The sequence below is a fragment of the Sipha flava genome, unplaced genomic scaffold, assembly GCF_003268045.1.
Source record: "Sipha flava isolate LNK unplaced genomic scaffold, YSA_version1 68_pilon_pilon, whole genome shotgun sequence".
Taxonomy (NCBI): domain Eukaryota; kingdom Metazoa; phylum Arthropoda; class Insecta; order Hemiptera; family Aphididae; genus Sipha; species Sipha flava.
The window spans coordinates 1,282,693-1,296,929 of record NW_020273608.1 but is presented as its reverse complement, the minus strand read 5'-3'; the positions used below and the strand labels follow the sequence as shown (position 1 = coordinate 1,296,929).

At 31.7% G+C, this 14,237-nt stretch overlaps 1 protein-coding gene across 4 annotated transcripts in view; it reads left to right on the top strand.

Moving 5' to 3' along the window:
* The window catches only part of LOC112691953 (potassium voltage-gated channel protein Shaw-like), a 277,263-nt gene that overhangs the window by 186,080 nt on the left and 76,946 nt on the right, over positions 1-14,237 (top strand). The window lies entirely within an intron of this gene.

The window sequence follows — 14,237 nt, the reverse complement described above, 5'->3', positions numbered from 1 at the left end:
ATCCATTAGTTGTTTTCTTTCTTTTGAACCGCAATAATCATTCACATTAGCCGCAAAATAATTTTTATTTGTTAGTCAAATTCATTAAATGACGCAACAGTTATTTTTCTGGTCAACAGCGGAATATCACTTCGCACGACCTCGATCGAACGCCATCGTATTGTGTTCACTTAGGGTACAGTTCGTTTCGATTGATTTCGCATCGTTTTTTCCTTTTGCGTCTCCATCCTAATTGAAAACTGACGACGCTCTTTGTTTGCAATATCGTAATTGAAAACAGTATCGAAAAATAATGTTCAGTTAATGAAAAGTCTTCGGACCCAATTAAACCTACGACAAACGGTTTGGTTTCATGTTTTGATTATACATCTCATAATATACGTTATATTTTTGCAGGAATAATGTGGTCGGACGTAAAACGAATAATGTTTATACAACATATAAAAATAATAATAATTACTATTATACGACTACGTAGCGACTTTCCAATTGTTAGACCAGTGTTGATGACTCCAGTAGGACGTTACATTGGTTGAAAGAATATTTTTATTCGGTATCGCCAACATTCGAACCATTTCGATTACAGGGTCGGACCCGTGCGCATTTCTAATCTTTACTTTGTTTTTATTTTTTTACTTCTATTCAGTAATCATGTGTTTTGAAATTAATGACAACGCATTGTAAAATGTAAACGCACCCATATTATAGGAAATTAAAAAATGTCGATTACAATCATATACCTATATTTGCAATATAACGTTGCGTTTAATGGCCTCCATTCGTATATGGAAATGTGTTTTGTAATACCTATAAGACAATAGTATAACTGCGGCAACCAATGCAACAATCAGTCATCCATTTTCTTTTTCTTTTACTTTTTTTTTTTTTTTAAGTTCAATTAAGTTTTTAATTGTGTATAAATCATCACACATACACAAAATGAAAGCTGCGTTCGTAAGCCGAACGTCGGTTCCAATGGTCAGTTAACGTCCGGCACATCCCGTAGCAATGCATCGATGCGAAACGGTCTTTTGAAAATCCAAACGCACGTCTGCTATTCGTAATGATCTATCGGAAAACCGTGTACCCGACACGATTAACGGGGGTGGCCGGCGAACATAGCGAGTTTTTCCACGCACGTCCCCGGTGCCGATAGTTCTACCGGAGCGATTGACTCAATCAGCGCACAAAGACTTATTCTAAGGATTTTTACCTTCTGCCCAAACACACAGATGTTTATTTATGAAATTTATTTAGATTATAATACCCACCCCCTCCTCGAATAAATTGTATATTGACACTTTAGAATTTAGACCATCGCGTGATAAAATATTAAAAAAAATACGGATCTTTCCCGTTTTACGTATACCACTATTTAAATTTAAATTGCATTGATTAATCAATCATCGAAGTAGCAAATATTGTAAAATTACATAATTATTACTTATTAGGTACTAGGGTTAATAAATTACACACATTTCTAATACTAAGTAGAAATTCGATCGTTCTAAAAGGAAAATTATATTTTTGTAAGGTTTCCTTATTCATAAAGTCAACTGCCCATTTGATTTTTCCTACTACCCAATTTAAGTCGTATTGCCCGTTTGACTAAGACCTGAATGTTGCACCGGTTTAGTGTTGTGGTGCGAACGTTTACCATAACTGATGCTCACGAGTGGTTCACTTGAGAGAAAAATTCGCTTCCGGCGTTCTATCTTAAATAAAAGTTAGGGACGGGTTACGCTTACCGGAAGCACGCGCTGTTACCGGTTACTAATCTCGCTGTGCGGCAGAAAATACGCCTGTTTGTGAGTATACGCAACGGCTTATTTACGGGGGAGGGGTCCAGGGGTTCTAGACCCCCCCATAACCTCTCAAAAAAAAATAAAAAATAAATACAATTTTTACATATTTGCAGAATTAACTATGTTCAACATTCACAGGGAAGTTGAAATTACTGTTTATGAAGTCATAGAGGAGTTGGCCAAAAAATCGAGACGGCTGGAATTTATTTTATAACAATACTTTATAATATATAGTGCTAAATACAATATATAGGTATATACATACATATATATAATGTTACATAAGACTATACGATTATTACATAATATATTTAGTTCCCAAAAAACTGTATAAGGACGTAACTATTGCAAAATAATATAGTTTATATTAATTATGTATAAACTGTGGACCCCCCAGAAAAAATTGAAAATATGTAACGAATTCGGATCGACAAGTCATGTTTCGAACCGCCACGCTGTATTATGATTAATTTGTAAACTCTACCTGAATTCAGGTTATGATAGATTAATAAATGTATTTGGTCCGTTCATAATATTATATTTTATGAAAATAAAGTTCTCGCTTATTATTGTCCATCTTAATATTTTAAAAGTGGTAGTTTGATCAACGTTTCGAGTGATTATAATCGAAAAGTTGTGTCATCTAGTATAGTATATTAATCCATCTTAAAAACTTACGGTCTAGTCTGGTAAATTATTATATGGATGATACGTGCTATATACGTTCAAGTAAATATCTGTGAAATGTTCGAGTAATTGATAACTTATTGAGGGTTTATCATGTAATCATACAAATACATAAGGACTAGCAAAAGGTTGACGGGCACAAGGCCGTAACTGGGGTGGGTTAAACCATCTCCTCCCAAAAATATATTCGTGTAACTTTAAGTCCTGGTAAAAAGACTATTTCGTTATAGAATAATCAGTAAACATTGTACGTTTATGTCAAATAAATAAATGTAATATTCTTATGTTTTTGTAACGTGTTTGGAATAATTTTAAACATAACAGCTAGACAAACGGACGGTCAACATTGCTTCGTAAACTCCCTTAGTCTCGTGCAAATGCGATCGACAGCTATGGTCAACCCCATCTCCCACCCTCGAAATGAATTTCCAATTACAACCATGTACAGATGTATCGTTTTATCTATGAAATAGATTTGTACGTTCTTAAAAGCCATATGTGCACGTGTTCTTCGCGCTGCCGCCGGACTGTAAAGCGACGATTGAATTTTACAATAAGCCACGAGACATAAACACACACGGCCGACGGTCTACGATCGCAGCGCATTACGACGGGAGAGGTAAAAAGCTCTCGATGAAAATTCCTGTTCTGTTTGAGCGCGATGAGGCGACACAATGATATGCGTATTTGATAAACGAGTTAACGTGCGTGCGCACGCCCTAACCTGCGATATAAATACGAGATCAAAGAAACAAAACTGCTCGGCTGAGCCAATCCTTTAAAAATTTTTTAAATATTTGAAAAGGCTTTGCGATAGGATTTACCCTCTCGTCTCCTTAGAGCTCAGGGTTGCACATCGTTTCGTCTCGTCATTTGGACGTTTTTTATTTAAAACATGCATGCGAACGACGTGTTTTCCACGAAGCTGGGGCGCCATTTCGATTTCGTTGTACGCGCGCTAAGATAATTATCGTTGTTACCATCGTAAATATGCGACATTATGTACGCCGCTCTTAATAGTTGCGTCGCGGATTATAGACCGATGCAAAACAATCATGTTGAAAAACACGATTTCACCGGATTTGATAATAATGTGCACCGCGAGAAAAAGGATCCGGTGTCGTAGCCATCGTCGTAAGAAAAAAAAGAAAACAAAAAAAAAAAAATTTAAAAATGCTGACTGAAAAATACAATAATAATTCCTTAACGTCTCCCATAGTGCTATGCAATGGTAATAGGTACGCGATTGTGTGTGCCAAGAAAAATTTTTGAGGTTGATGTTTGATTATTATCATTAATCTATTTTTTAGGTTCAAAAGTGGAACGACCACCGTTATTAAATAACGTTATTTAATAATGGTTAACAAATTTTGTCGTCTTAAAAATGCAGTACACTGGTCGTATGTAAATCATCATATTTTGATCACGTGTTATTGCATTAATAGTTATACCATAGCGACGAAATGACGAATTACTTATAAATATTCGATCTGAATATTATTAATAACAATGAATATCTGACTGAATCGGATCATGTATTATGTAATTCAACCTTAACGTTTGAAATATGTTACTAACGCAGCATCGGAAATTCGTTAATACTATGTAGCGACTTCGCATATCGGTGTCATGGTTTCGCACATATCTCAGAATGTATTTTTTGTGGACTTAATTAATTTTCTAACTATTGTTTGTTAACATCAATTATGATTCGACAATTTGCATGGAAGTGGGATATAAGTTTTTCGCCTTAAACACAAGATTAACCTTTGTATATATCGTGAGTTATGGAAAATAATATTTAAAATGTCTTACACATTTTTTCGTTTGGATTTATGTACTTATTATGAATATTATATTTCATACATTAAATATTTATGATATCAATAAGTTGAACGGTATGAGCGATAAGATATTACAATTTAACTGTTGTTAGGAGCATTAATGTAAAATGTATGTGTAAAAAAAGTTTCGATTAATGAAAATACTTTAATATTATTTTTGTATAAATGCGTCATTTGGCGTGATGTCGATTTTCATGCAGGGATGAAATTCTTTATTTTTAATTCAGAAAATCGATAGTAATTTTGTATTTCAAATTTTAATTTTTAAAATGTTTATTTTTAATATTGAATTGTAGAACCTAACCTAACCGATTTCTACGATTCATTGTACACTGTTCAGATATTGTACTTTATTCTCAATTACGTTAATAGGATTATCCGATAGTTCAAGAAGGGATCGTCGGCCATTGGAATGCGTAGTACAATAATGAACTTATCATAAAACTTTATCTGGTGTCATTGAATTGCAAGTGTCCTTCAAAAAGATCCAACATTCAAGATATACTTCACTCAAAACGGATTAATATAAAGAATAATTTTCATCGTACAAATCTATATTAACAATATCATTATTAACTTCTTGAATTTTCAGTCCTGGTAGACACTTAAAAATCAAAAGTTCATAAAAGTTTAATGAAAATATATAAAAAAAATCTATAAAACGATAAGTAGGTATATCATCTATAAAAAACCTCTTTAGAATATTATTAGATCTCAAATAAAAAAATTCAATAATTTGCGTATAATGAACGAGCTGCTCTTAAACAAATTAATGTATTTTAAATTTACATTTTTACTACTAATTATTCTTAGGAAATAATTAAAAATAATTCTATTAATAAAAAATTTTGATTTTTCTGGTATAAGAAAAAAAAAATGTTATTTTGTACTAAGATTTAGTTTATAGACAAAATACCGTTTAATTAAAATATATTTTTTAAGGAAATTGAAAATTTTTCAAAGTATTACACAGGGCATCTAATCAATCATAAATTGTACCCAAATTATACACAAAAAATATATTAAGTTGAATATTCTGATAAGTTATCAAGAAAAAAAAAACCATTTGAAAATAAATAAATAAAATCAGCAAGAGTATATTTATTTTTGAACAAAATCTTGACCATTATTTTGAAGCTTTCTTATGAATTAGTTTTTTTTTTTAAGAAGTAATTGTCTTGTTATCGTAAGTAAATAAAAGAAGAAAAAAAGAATACTTCAGTTTTATAAATCGGGGTTATTATTGGTTTTTCTTTTGTTTGGTTTAATTAATAGAAAGTAATATTTTTACAAATTATTGTTATGATCTCGAAATTCCACTTCATAGAGTTTTAATATATATTTGAAACCATACGGTAATTATAATTATTTCTTGCAACATTTTTTTTAACAAATAATGTTTAACCGTTTTAAAAACGAAAAAAACCTAATTTTAAAATATTGTGCCTGCTCCTTACACAAAAAATTTCAATAAGGTACTAATGTAGAGTGAGCATTTTTCTCGGTAAAGAATATTAGTATGCAATTCTAAATTTTCGATTAGTATAAACAATATTTTGTTTTTCATATCATAAAATTATTTTATGTTTGTATTCATAAATATTATTGTTTTGTCGACTATTTATCAGATGTTTTGTATAATTTAACATTTCGAACCATTAATTTAAAAATGTAATGCCATAAAAAATTACAAAACGTTGATAAAATATTTTAAATCTGTACTCAATAAGAAAAATAGATGTTGAGTTTTATTACTTATAAATATAGATATATATTTTTTTAAATTTTTAAATTGAAAACTAGGAGTAGTACTGGCGTAAGTCATTTCACCTTCTACTATCTATATACTAACATATATTTATATGGAATAAAATAAAACTATCGATTATCAAATTATCAAATATTATCAAATTATCAATTATCAATTATTATGATATATATAAAAAAAAATAGAAAAAACTAAAATTAAGTTTTCAAGATAACTGAATGTAACAATTTAGTTGATATTTAATTACAAAGACGTCAGTTTAATTTTTTCCTCTTGGAGGGTATTTTTTTTATAATATTTTTTTTTGTATTTTATCAATTAATGGTTAAGACACATTTATATATACCATTCATTTTTATAAATAAAAAAAAAAATTAAAATTCTTTAGTGTTAATAATAGATTGTCTTCAACAGTTAAAAAAGTTTTTTGAGACTAAATAAATACGCATTATGTAACGAAGGAGAATACGGTTTGAACAACTTAAAATTTAATGAAAAATATGTAAATACATTTAATCATCTTACTGTATAAAGACGTGACCCCAAAAAACAATTAGTGGAACTAAATCTTTTGAATACTTAAAAAATATTGAAAATCGAAGAGTCGGAAAATTCTTCGGTTAACAGAACACGTACTACTTGATGCGAAACAATTATTCTGAAAAGTATGTATTTTAAAAATACGGGATAAATTTTCCGATGAAATTCTAAAATCAAGTAAATATTTTAGACTTAAATTTAAAATTATTTAAATCTTGCTATTGACTGTTTTATATCATCAAGTCACGTTTCTTGGAAACAAAATCAAATTACATAGAATATTGGATGTTTTATCAATGATTTGGATAAAAATTACATAATTTTCTTTTATTTAACTTCAGTTTATTTATTAGATTGTTTCCGAAATTTAGATAATATATGATACGTAATACATATTCTCGATATTCATGAATAAATTTTAAATTTAGAGGTATGTGATTTGTAATATCATATGTATAAACTAAAAAACAAATTGGTTTATTTTTCGATAAAATGATTATTATATCACATCAGTAGTTGCCAAATTCTCGATGGGAAAAAAGAATGTATTGGTGAGTAAGTAATAGTAACTTTAAATAATGTGCTTACTTTGAATATTCGATGGCATAATCAACAGCTGCACCGTTTGTATCGTATGAACATCGACAAACATGAACACCACAATAAATTATTAATAGATTCTACGAATACTTGTAAATTTGTAATTTATGCATTTTGTTTAAAACCATTATACCTCTCTATGAACCGTATACCGAACAATATTTTATGTATTATAAATAATGAGGTAGACTCAGTCGTTATTATTATGACAGTTGTGCATTATTTATTTGAAAGTTTATAAATACCAATATCCCATTGTGATCGATCACAAACTCTAATAACTGCCAACGTTAATTTTTGAAACGCCCATTGTTTACCCCTTTTATGATTCAATGTTTTATTTATTTTTTCCGTTCATTAGAATACGTAAATCGAGTTTTATTTCTCGTTATATTAACATTGCATTCATTGTCTCGTTCAGTACCCAGCATTCAGTATTCATCAAGAACCGTCGTCGTATTAGAAGTAATTCCATTTTTGGTAAACATTTATTCATGTCTTCATTAGTGCGCCGACGTTTCGGAATCATATTTTTCTGCGATTCGCTGCAGAAGAATGCGTTCATAAAAAATAATCTCAACTGTTTTCGGTCAAAGAAAACAATGTAAATGTACGTGAACGCTCGTATCGTTATGGGTTTTCTGGTGACGTTTTACGTGTGATAACATAATGTGTACCGATCAATTCGCACACAGTAATCATATTTTGTGATCGAATCGTAATGCTACACGTTCCAAGCCCACGCGGCGGAATGAATGAAAAACCAAAAAAACTAATATAAAATAATAAACGAGGGACAAATGGACCGGCGAGAAGAATTTATTCTTTGTGCCGCGCGAATAATAGTAGGTATATATATATATATATATATATATTTATATGTACACAGAAATAGCCTGGAGAATCCGACCGGTCCGGAGATTTTTTTCCATTAAAACCAATTGCTCCGCACGCACACGTCCACGGATAAATTCAGGTACACAAAGGGCTGGACTCGGGAAATCTTATTCCGTTCCCTTTCCCGAAGCGTCTCGCCGACAAGTGCCGATGATAAATCGTTCACCGTCCCGCCCGTCGTCGGTTTCCCCGGGGACCTCGACGAGTTGTAGTGCCGGTTCGCAGTGACGGTCGTTGACAACGCAACGCGTACGAGACAAATGCTCTTAAACGGCGGCCGCGGCGAACACAAAGTACACGTGTGCGCGTGCATTATCGTATTCCCTCGGATCTCCGAGTACGATCGTCGATCGTGGCCGGCGGATCGAGAAACAAACGCGCATACGATCCGATCTCGGAGTTCGATCCCTGACCACGCGCACGGTTCTAACGCGACGGCGTCGGGTTCACGGTGTACCGCGAGACGGGTCACCACGGTTGAAACGAGTATTTATTTCATTGACCGGCGGGATATCACCTCTCAAAAAATATTTATTCCGTCCCGAAAAAGTTTATTTATTTATTAATTATAGTTATTCATTACTATAGTTCAACCTTATGCGTTGTATATAATATATACATATATATTACTACATATTATGTAGTTTATATGTACATATAGGATATATGTATGTAACGAAAAACACAGTTCGAATAATATTATTCTGACTTCATTACCGATCGTCTGACCCGTGTTTCCCCTCTCTTATTTCTTGAAAAACACGCAGTCTTATAATCAGGTATCATTATTCCTTTACGTTTCGCAACGAGTATTTTTTTAATAACTTAACAATTGTTATTTATTATTGCTACAGTTATTATTATTATTTAAATCGTAATTACTATGAATATTTTTATTATTAAATTTAATTCAGTATCAATCATTGATATATCTCACTGAAACCAACAATTTATATGTACAAATAAGTAATTTTTATAAATCAAAACTTATTTTCTTTATACTAATAAATATTATAAGTATCTTAGGCATATACGAGTGCATATATATATTAATCTATCAACATATTAAAACATTAACAATAAAACCACTGTAATAATAATAGAATAATAATAGAAATTGTTTAATAATGCCAAAACAATTGTGTTTTTCGTTTTCTTCAATTTATGATTTCTTCATGATCGTTAGCAATATGAACACATCATTAAATATCTTTGTTTCATACTATAAAATCGAATAGTAAGTAGGATACGTGTTCATAAAACGTAAAAACTATGCATGATAAGATTTTTTCTTTCGTCTCTGTATTTTAACAGCTCGTCCCGTAAAATGTTAACAAACAAATAAATAAATATTTACAAAAATGCGTTGTCATCAGTAAAAACCCCGGTGCACAGGAGAGATCGATCTCGAATTCTTAAATAAAACCACTCTCGCAACATGCGCGTCACTACGCGGTGCTTCGAATACGCTCCTTCTCGGCGGCCGTCGGGCACGGGGCCGTGGCCCATACGCAACCGTTGTCCAGCGCGTACACGAGGCATTCCACGTGGCCGTTGTCCGCGGCGCTATCGCATGTGCACTCATCCCACGGGCATCCGTTCTCTTACGCGTACGCCAAGCACTCCAGGTGCCCGTTGTGCGCCGCTTGCTCGCACACGTCGACGGTCCACTGGAAATGGCACTTCTCGGCGAACTGCATGCATTCCAGGTGACCGCGGAACGCCGCTCCCTCGATCAACGGCGTCGGCGAAGAACCACTTCCGCTGCTGTGAAGGACGACGATGAGAACAAATACAATTTGAAACCAACTTTTCCACCGTCATCGTCACGTATTGTTTTTGATTTTTCTCTCCCACTGTCTCATTTTAATTACCATCGGGCAAAGTTGACGCCACGTTGATCGTCTCGTCGGTTTGATCCTTGATGTAGCTCAGTACACCCGTGCAACACTGCTCCACTTCGATTGGCACCGTATTCAGATCGTCGTAAAAGAATTTCTCATACTCGTCGCACACGATAGTTACTTTCGCATACGAAAGTTCAGCTAATGTAAACATGTTACGGCTGCAAGACGAACCATTCAAATACAACCGCACGTCTTACAATGGTTTACACGGTCGAACTGACAGCTGCGCTGTTGTTATAATTGTCTACAGTATACCGGTAACTCATGACAATAATAATAGTGATAATTTTTCTTTTCCAAACTACGTTTGGCTGGTACATTATTTTACTGTTTTTAATATTCCTATATGTTATCGATTAAAAATAAAAATAAATTAATTTGAAAATTGACGAACATGTGAAAAATTACCAGTTACGATGGTCCCATCTCGGAGAAATTCAGGGGTACCGATCCCTACGTATTGTTAATTAATGTTATAGACATTTAGATTTTGTGTAAAAGACTGTTATAACTCAGTTTACTAGCCTTTTATTGCAATTATATTCAGATATTATTTTTACACAAATATCTTATGAAACAGACATCGGCGTCACTGGAGAAAATTCTAACTTATTTGGAAATATTTAATCGTAAACCAAACGAAAACATTAAAGCAATTTGTCAAATTACACACGATAATATTTGTTTGAGAATCGTACCTACTTTATTTTGATACCTACCGTCATCGAGTTTTCTTGCTTACACTATTTTACTATTGTTTTGTTATCACCATTGTGTTTTTATACGATTGATAAAAACCCGATTATTTTAAATTCGTATACGTAAACCATAATCGATTTAATACATAAATCAATCCATACCGTTGCTTAAACAATTTGGTGGCCTATAAAACTGTTATTTGTACAATTTAAACGATCGAATGGTCGGTTTGAATAATTTTGTGCATTATAAGTAGTAGAGTTTTTACGTTCATCAAAGATATCCGTACATGAATCACGAGTAGGTAACAATAAATGTTTCCAAGCATAATATTGTATTAGTTTATTTACGAACGGATTTAAAGTTACGATTAAAAGATCGGGAAAATCCGTCGAGTATAATATTATAATCGCGAGTAAGAGGATAATAATTTTCATTTGAAAAACAACAAACATCCCGTCCGTCAACGATGGATCAACTTGTATATCACATAGAGGAGATAAAAAATATAATAATAATGATAATTTTACTATTCAAAAAAGGATGGCGTTAATTAAAAACCAAGATGCAGAAAGTTCATTAGCATTTCGCGTTATCTTGTTTTTGTCAAAATATTAGCCGTAAATTAAATTCGTTGTATGTTGTTGTGTGCGAGACGTGTGATTTTCGAAATCGTTTGTATTCCGAACATGTTTCGTTTCAGTTGTTTCGGAATTGAAGCGCTTAAAATAATATAGCTGTTGCCAAAAACTTTTTATCCAGCCTTCTCGAGGAACGTTTTCCTTCTCGTTTCTCAATCTTAATTTATAAACTTTGATGATTTTACCAAGCCACCGGTTTTTGTCATAATTTTCGTCGCGTCCACCGTACGATTACGCACAACAACAGAATAATTTGACGTTACAGTTAACTTATAATTTTATTTATTTAAACGAAACGATGATGGTTAATAAAATTACATGCGAATAAAAACGTCAGCACGAGTGTAAAAAATAAAAACCTTTATACAGCGTGAATTCGATTGAATTACACGAACTTGATGCGTTTCTATTCGACGAAACCAACTCGAAAAAAAACATGTGAAATGCGATACATTATCGTTGTAATTTATAGATTATAATTTGTGAAAGTGCCATTATAACAGTTGGACAACAAATGTAAACTAAATGCGTTCAAATGGCATGTATAAAATTTATGACCACTCGGACGTGTTCTTGACCGGATCATAATACTGTAGTATTTACGAAATGAGTTATTATTAAAAACAAAATAAAATTATCGTATAAACCAGGTTTTAGAGATTATTTTATGTGTCTTTCCCGGGTTCTTCGAAGTGATTTTGCTAAACGTTTAAACACCATTTTTCACAGTCATGGCGGAAGTTTATAGAAATAGACAGAAAGTTCCGAAAATTACTGATCACATAATGTAAATCCAACGGTAAACGGCGATGATACAAGCACGTAGAATTGCTAATTTCTCGTTATTCGAGAAATCGTTTTTATCGAGTAGTATTAGTACGAAAATGCACCAACGATGAATAATATAATTACACTTCTTATTGCTATGTGTTGTCGCAATAAAAAAATTAAAATCAATTTTTGCACACATTATGATAGGTATGCATTATCCGCGAAAGGCGGATCACCTGTAAAATCCGAGTGAATTCTATCTGCAGAGCTTTACAAAACACAATTCGTGATTCTATCCAGTTATATTGTGTGTCGATAAAATGTACAACAACAATAATAAATTGGCTAACCACCGATAGTAGTGGCAACCGTAATTTATATACATTTATTTGCACGAGAAATACATAATTTACAATGCATTAAAACAACGTATAAATCAATACATTCGTTTTTATTGGAAACCGAAAAGCAAAACACTATTATTTATAGCACTGTATTTATATTTAACCGTCGAAATTTAAAACAAAATACAGACACAGTTGTAAGTTGCATTTTTTTTTTTTTTTTTTTTTTTTTAATTTTCGAAGTGGTATTTATTTAATGGAACACATAAAAAAAATAACAGAATTTGGCGATTTTAAGCTGTTTTTTGAAACATCCAACAAACACTTAATACTACGCCTTGTTTAATATTAACGTTGGTGTGTTAGATCTGTTAAAAAACATTTCAGGATCTTCATGAATATTAAGTGCCGAATCTCCTAACCCGTGGCTATATAATAAATTTGCTGAAAATAGTTATTTAAAAAAAAAAAAATATTTATTTATTCATTCTATAAAACAAATTTCCGCCAAGCAGTGGGATGTATAAGTCGTTTTCTGTACGGTTAGCGATTTTGTTTCATAAGATATATATGTATAAGCACATTCGACGATTTTAAACGAAAATTGAAAACTATATGATTCGCATCGCGTACAATATAATATAATACCCTCTACCGCCGTACTTTGTTAATCCACGCGAGATAAAAACGCACAGTTCTCTCTGATCGCGATTTTGACGTATTACGTGAAAATAATGGTTGCAGGGAACATAACAATAATTAACACTGTCGATAGCCTGACGATAATTAACACTGTCCGTGGAACCTAGAAATCAATCGATTCGATCCGACGATATTATTTATAGTACAAGCCATACAAAAAGTATTAAGATAAAATAGGACACAGACCATAGGTACTTAGTGGTGGTATATTGATCGTTTTAATTATTATTTTAAAGTATTTAAAGTCAAGCACGTTAACTAGCTCGACCTGTAAAATACTGTACGTCCAATAATATTCGTGTTCAAAACACAACTCCGCTGTAACTCACGGTGACATTTGTTTTTACAGTAAACAAGTTTAACACCTTAGACATTTCATTTTATATAATGAAAAATAAATACTTGCGTACTACTATTATTATATCGTTACGAAGTATGAAATATTAAAATATATTTTTATAACTTTTTTTTTTATTAAGTGCCAATTATCCTTATACCATCAACAGATACAACGAAAAAAATAAAATTGTCTATGTAATTTTAAAAACTATGCACGATAATCTAAAATAATATATAGTGAATATAAGAATATCTATAAGCTGTGTCGGATGTACTAAAAGGCTACAGATAAACTATTATAGCTGTTTAACATGTCAAAATGAAATATATAAAATACCAATAGAACTATGATCTGTTGTTTTATAGTTTTATACAGTTGTCGGAAATTTATGAATTTTTTACGTAGTCAAAGTAATGAACTAGACTTTTCAATATTTGATGATAGACAAAGACTGAAGTTAACACACCCATAACTATATTCAACTACATTAAAGTATTTTCAGCAATATTTATTCTAATTTACGGTAGTTTTAAATACTTTGGTAAAAGGTTATGAACATAAAAAAAAAAAAAATTCAATATTTTTATTGATTTCGATGATTAGGTAAACTGGTAAATGAAAAAAATTACTTTTATAAGATACTTTATTATTTGGAATCAATCAAAACAAATATTTTTGGGTTTTTTTACTTG